Source organism: Heterodontus francisci, chromosome 1 (assembly GCF_036365525.1).
Source record: "Heterodontus francisci isolate sHetFra1 chromosome 1, sHetFra1.hap1, whole genome shotgun sequence".
NCBI lineage: Eukaryota > Metazoa > Chordata > Chondrichthyes > Heterodontiformes > Heterodontidae > Heterodontus > Heterodontus francisci.
In genome coordinates, this window is record NC_090371.1 from 96,532,371 (window position 1) to 96,539,525 (window position 7,155).

Below are 7,155 nucleotides of genomic sequence, written 5' to 3' on the forward strand. Positions count from 1 at the left end.
GAGAGCCAACATATGTAATAACATCATTGCCATGCCACCATTACTCATGAGTGTCTCCACAGACTGTGAGATGGACATTGACTCAGTCAGCTGCTGCCTCTAATGGTTTACACAGAGATGCTGCCAATGTAGACTGGTGCACGGCAGGTGAGCGAGGGTGACGTGTGGCTTGCAGAGCTCTTGTCAGTTCCTATGGAGCAGACAGCCTTTGTCTGATAAGCCACTTCTGTACATCCCTACCTCACTGCTAGCCCTGCGTGAATCAGATGGGTGCCATCTTCCATGCGTCTTTCATATTGTAGGTCCTCAGTGTCCTCATAGTCCGAGGAGGAATCCTGTTGATGTCTCTGCTCATCATGCCAGGATTATTGGGTGCATACACAAACAAGAAATGTTGGAAATACTCAGCAAGTCTGGCAGCATCTGTGGAGAGAGAAGGAGAGTTAAAGTTTCAGGTCAGTGACCTTTCAACTATTGGATGCGTAGATGTGCAGAGCAGCAAATAAAGGAGCTGGCCTTTTTGGCCTATAGTACAGCTCATCACCCTATCCATACAGGCATTGGAGGCACTCTTTCAGGATGCCGATCTCCTGCTCAATGGTGGCTCATGTAGCGCCGTGGCTGGCGTTGTATCTCTCCTATGTTCTATTAGAGTTAGATTAGGGCCAATCAAGGATAGTAGTGGGAAGTTGTGTATGGAATCAGAGGAGATATGGGAAGCGTTAAATGAATATTTTTCGTCAGTATTTACAGTAGAGAAAGAAAATGTTGTCGAGGAGAATTCTGAGATACAGACTACTAGGCTAGATGGGATTGAGGTTCACAAGGAGGAGGTGTTAGCAATTTTGGAAAGTGTGAAAATAGATAAGTCCCCTGGGCCAGATGGGATTTATCCTAGGATTCTCTGGGAAGCCAGGGAGGAGATTGCAGAGCCTTTGTCCTTGATCTTTATGTCGTCATTGTCGACAGGAATAGTGCCGGAAGACTGGAGGATAGCAAATGTTGTCCCCTTGTTCAAGAAGGGGAGTAGAGACAGCCCTGGTAATTATAGACCTGTGAGCCTTACTTCGGTTGTGGGTAAAATGTTGGAAAAGGTTATAAGAGATAGGATTTATAATCATCTTGAAAAGAATAAGTTCATTAGAGATAGTCAGCACGGTTTTGTGAAGGGTAGGTCGTGCCTCACAAACCTTATTGAGTTTTTCGAGAAGGTGACCAAACAGGTGGATGAGGGTAAAGCCGTGGATGTGGTGTATATGGATTTCAGTAAGGCGTTTGATAAGGTTCCCCACGGTAGGCTATTGCAGAAAATATGGAAGTATGGGATTGAAGGTGATTTAGAGCTTTGGATCAGAAATTGGCTAGCTGAAAGAAGACAGGGGGTGGTGGTTGATGGCAAATGTTCATCCTGGAGTTTAGTTACTAGTGGTGTACCACAAGGATCTGTTTTGGGGCCACTGCTGTTTGTCATTTTTATAAATGACCTAGATGAGGGTGTAGAAGGGTGGGTTAGTAAATTTGCGGATGACACGAAGGTCGGTGGAGTTGTGGATAGTGCCGAAGGATGTTGTAGGTTACAGAGGGACATAGACAGGCTGCAGAGCTGGGCTGAGAGATGGCAAATGGAGTTCAATGCGGAAAAGTGTGAGGTGATTCACTTTGGAAGGAGTAACAGGAATGCAGAGTACTGGGCTAATGGGAAGATTCTTGGTAGTGTAGATGAACAGAGAGATCTTGGTGTCCAGGTACATAAATCCCTGAAAGTTGCCACCCAGGTTAATAGGGCTGTTAAGAAGGCATATGGTGTGTTAGCTTTTATTAGTAGGGGGATCGAGTTTCGGAGCCACGAGGTCATGCTGCAGCTGTACAAAACTCTGGTGCGGCCGCACCTGGAGTATTGCGTGCAGTTCTGGTCACCGCATTATAGGAAGGATGTGGAAGCTTTGGAAAGGGTGCAAAGGAGATTTACTAGGATGTTGCCTGGTATAGAAGGAAGGTCTTATGAGGAAAGGCTGAGAGAGAAGGAGGAGGAGAGGTGACTTAATAGAGACATATAAGATAATCAGAGGGTTAGATAGGGTGGATAGTGAGAGTCTTTTTCCTCGGATGGTGATGACAAACACGAGGGGACATAGCTTTAAGTTGAGGGGTGATAGATATAGGACAGATGTTAGAGGTAGTTTCTTTACTCAGAGAGTAGTAGGGGCGTGGAACGCCCTGCCTGCAACAGTAGTAGACTCGCCAAATTTAAGGGCATTTAAGTGGTCATTGGATAGACATATGGATGAAAATGGAATAGTGTAGGTCAGATGGTTTCACAGGTCGGCGCAACATCGAGGGCCGAAGGGCATGTACTGCGCTGTAATGTTCTATGTTCCTCTGCGGCAGTGGTGGAGTCTCTCACCCGATAGGATAGCCCTTATCTCCAAGAAGCCACCCCTCCATCTGAGCCAGTTCAGTGAACAGCGGTGGCAGCCGGGACTGGCGCAAGACCCAGGTGTCCTGGCAGCTGCCTGAGAAGCAGTCACACATTTGCTGCAAGCAGCTGCGGTGTTCACATACCAGCTTCACCTAGATTGAGAGGGCTCCTTTAATGGTGACGTCTGCAGGTGGTAGCCTGGCAGTGGGCCTGATGGCCACATGAATGCAGTCGATGAACATTACAAACTATGGTTCTCGGCAATGGTGCCAGAATCAATGCCCCTCTAAGCCTGGCTGTGAGGATCCGTCCTGAAGCGCACATCATCACTGGCCTGCCGGTGCAGGGTATTGGTGACCTCCCTGATGCAGTGGTGCACTGCTGACTGTGTGGCCCCACAAAGGTCTCTGGTGGGCCTCAACAAGGTTGCAGAGGAACCGCTGCCACTATGAGGAACAAAGGCATGGGATGTCCACCGGAGCCCATGGGCTGTATGTCATACTTGAGAAGGGCACAGAGATCTGTCACCACCCTCTCTTTATGCACAATCTCCTCTGACACCGGTGCTCTGACATCCGATGGCATGTCATGTGGGGCCTGTAGATGCATGGCAACCATAAAGGTGGGCTCCCCTTGGGGACTGCTGCTCAAGACTGGGGACCTCTACGTGGATCGCACCTACCTGTTGGTATTGCCTCTGGTGCGTGCGGATCCTCACGTGCAGAGAATCACACAATGTAGGATGAGCCATACCTATTTCCATGTGATAAATAAAGTTGAACCCTGCATATATTCGAAGGTTCCTAATAGGGCATGGATTGGTGTTGATGGGTACATTCGCTGCTTTCCTGGATCAACTATGTAATGTGCCATGGCATTGCCCATCTTAGCCAACACTCAGAGTGGCACAACATGACCACATCAAGATCCTACCAGCTGTATCGATTGCCCCCACGATCCATAACACCTTAATGCTCCTGCCCTTTCTGGCACCCTCCCCACACACAGGTTGCCTAGTGTGCCATTGCCCCCTCACAAACACAAGAGCGTACACTGTTAACGGAGGGATGGTACATGGTACCTCCCTTCATGCCAGCACAGATTTCTCTCCAGTAATCCCAGACCCCCTCACTTCCAGAATGCACAGTGAGACCCCTGCATATCCCCCCTCCCTCCTCCCTTTAAGAATGCAGAGGTAGACCCTTGTGTATCCACCCCCACTCCTCTCTTCCATAATGCAGTGAGGACCCGCCGGCTTTTCAGATTGTGAACGGGATGGCATGTGACGACCACCTGTCCAACAAAAAATCCGGCAGTGTCGGTGGAGAGGCACCAGACTGCATAATCAGCATTACCGTATGCTAAGTAAGCATTACCATATGCTAACTGTGGTGCCGCCGCTGTGCAGCGGGGGGGCCGCACTACGGTCCTGTCACCGGTACAATGCGGTGGGCCCGACTTGACGTTGCGGGTTGAGGCAGGCCTCTCCCCGCAGCATTTTACCAGCCTCTGCACCGCAACCCGCGGCATCGAGGGGCCGGTAAAATTCAGCCCCAGGTCATTGAATTTCTCCCAGGACTGCTGCCGGGTCCTCGGGACCAGACTCCGAGAGCTGACCTTCCTGGCAACTTGTTCTCATTCCTTCTAAGGGCCTTGAGATCCTCCTGGTCCCAGCTGAAAAATAGCATCACTCCTCCTGTTCAGCTCCATAATTAAGACCCCCATTACCACATCTGTGAACAGTGGTGCCATACTCTGGCCTGACGCTCCAGTTCTTATCTCTCTAACTGCAGTAGCTACAGTCAGCAGCAGCCCCCTTTCATTCAGTGCAGCTTGATTGCCCATGGAGCAGGCTCCCAGCTGTCTTGTTTCACTGGGTGACCTCTTCACGTGGCGGGGCTCCCACCAGTTGCTGTAAAATACCAGTGGTGGTGGGAAGAGGCTTTTAAGTGACCATTAATTGGCCACTTAAGGGCCTCAATTGGCCTGTGGGCAGCAAGGCCGTCGCCAGCCTTCCCCACCCCAGACTAACTTTGAAGGCATCGGAGAGGTGACAGGCACTCCATCACCCCTGCCTTTCCATGCAATGTTATGGGGACGCACCCCCACCCCTGCCTCTGTTCCTGTCCCTAGGGACCCATAAAATTCAGTCCAATATTGTTAGTGAGGCCTAACCATTGCCATTTAAAAATATCATTACTCTTGTACTCTACATCCCTATTATTAAACTCAAAACGCTATTGGCCTTCTTCTGGATTTATCTGCCTAAACCAATAGCATGATTACAATGTGCAAGGCTCAAATTTGATGTTTTACTGGTTACAATGAATGTTGCAAACCATTAAAAAGACAGATCAGAAAAACTTTCCTAACAGTAAACATAAGGATATTAACTGTGATACTGAGGGTATCATAGAATCCCTTTTTATCTCCTTCATATGTCCTAAACTGCTTTCGATCCATTAGCTTATGTTTGAAGTAGTCACTGTTATGTACACTAATTTGTGCCTAGCAAACTCCGACAGTGAATGAATGAATGATCAAGTAAGTGGTGTTAGTCAAGGGACCAAATATTGGCCAGGTCAAATCCTTGATATTCTTTCTATTGTGCCATAGGAACTCTTACATCCACTTCAACAGTCAGATGGGGCCTTGGCCTAGCACCGTATCCAACATGTGGCATCTCTGACAATGTAGCATTTCCTCGGATTTGTTCACTTGTATTAAGCTAGTTTTAAGCTTGAAAACAAATCTTCTGACTTGCAGTGGAATTAACTGGGCCAAGTTGACAGGCAGTAAAGCTGCTGCAGGTGACTGAAATTTGGTCCAGAAAGGCTGAGTTTTCCTTCTGTGCTTTGCTGAAGAGGACGCATGATCATTGGTGATTGGTACTTCGATGTTTGTTAATCTTTATCTAACAAAGAAAAATATGTAATGGAATTATTGTGTGATTAAAAATATTCAAATACAATGTAGCATAACTCTTTTTCCAGTCAAAATATATTTCTTCCTTACATTGGCAAGGTCCTTGGGAATCAAACATTTTTGTCCATTAGAACATAGGAACATAAGAAATAGGAGCAGGAGTAGGCCATTCGGCCTCAAGCCTGCCCTGCCATTCAATAAGATCATGGCTGATCTGTCCCAGACCTCAACTTCTCTTTCGTGCCAGCTTCTCATAGCCCTCAACTCCCCGATATTCAAAAAACTATCTGCCTCCTCTTTAAATACTTTCAGTGATTTAGCCTCCACAACTCTCTGGGGTAGAGAATTCCAGACATTCACTACCCTCTTCGTGAAGAAATTCCTTTGCATCTCAGTTTTAAATGAGTGTCCCCTTATTCTGTAACTACGTCCCCTAATTTGAGATTCCGTCACTAGTGGAAACATCTTCTCAACATCTACCCTGTCAAGCCCCCTCAGAATCTTGCACGTTTCAATAAGATCACCCATCATTCTTCTAAACTCTAATGAATTAGAGTTTAGCCGTTCTTGATTTGTCAACCCCTTCATCCCAAGAATCAGCCTAGAGAAACTCTCTAGTATATCCTTTCTTAAATAAGGGGACCAAAACTGTACACAATACTCCAGGTGCAGCCTCACCAACACCCTGTACAGTTGTAACAAGACTTCCCTATTTTTAAACTCCAACCCCCTAGCAATAAAGGCCAAAATTCCATTTGCTTTTTAAATTACTTGCTGCACCTACATGCTAACTTTTTGTGTTTCATGCACAAGAACACCCAGATCCCTCTGTAGTGCACTTTTTGGAGTCTCGCTCCATTTAAATATAAGTCTGCCTTTTGATTCTTCCTACCAAAGTGCATGACCTCACACTTCCTACACTAAACTCCATCTGCCAAGCTTTTACCCACTCACTCAAGCTATCTATAGCCCCTTGCAGATTCCTTATGTCCTCATCACAACATGCCCTCCCACCTATTTTTGTATCATCAGAAAATGTGGATATATTACGCTCTGCCCCCTCCTCCAAGTCATTAATATAGATAGTAAATAACTGAGGCCCAAGGACTGATCCTTGTGGCACTCCACTAGTTACGTCATTCCAACCTGAAAAAGACCCATTAATCCTGACTCTCTGTCTTCTGTGGGTTAACCAATCCTCAATCCATGCTAATACATTACCCCCAATACCATGAGCTCCTATCTTGTGCAATAATCTTTTATGTGGCACCTGAACGAATGCCTTCTGGAAATCAAAATACACTACATCTACCAGTTCCCCTTTATCAACTCTGCTTGTTATATCCTCAAAGAATTCTAGTAAATTTGTCAAACATGATTTCCTTTTCACAAAACCATGTTGACTCTGTTTGGTTCCATTAATGTCCTGCTATTTCTTCCTTAATAATGGACTCTAGCATTTTCCCAATGACTGATGTTAGGCTGACTGGCCTATAGTTTCCTGCTTTTTATCTCCCTCCCTTCTTGAACAGGGGCGTCACTGGGACCCTTCCGGAATCCAGTGAGTTCTGGAATATTTCGGCCAATGCCTCCACTATTTCTGCAGCCACTTCCTTTAAAACCCTTGGATGCAGGCCGTCAGGTCCTGGCGACTTGTCTGCCTTTAAGTCCCATCAGTTTGTCAAATACTTTTTCCCTCATGATAGAGACTGTTACAAGATTTTTGGTTCCCATTAGCTCCATGCTTATCTGGTATCTGTGGGATGTTTGTAGTGTCCTCCACCGTGAAGACCAATGCAAAATATTGGTCT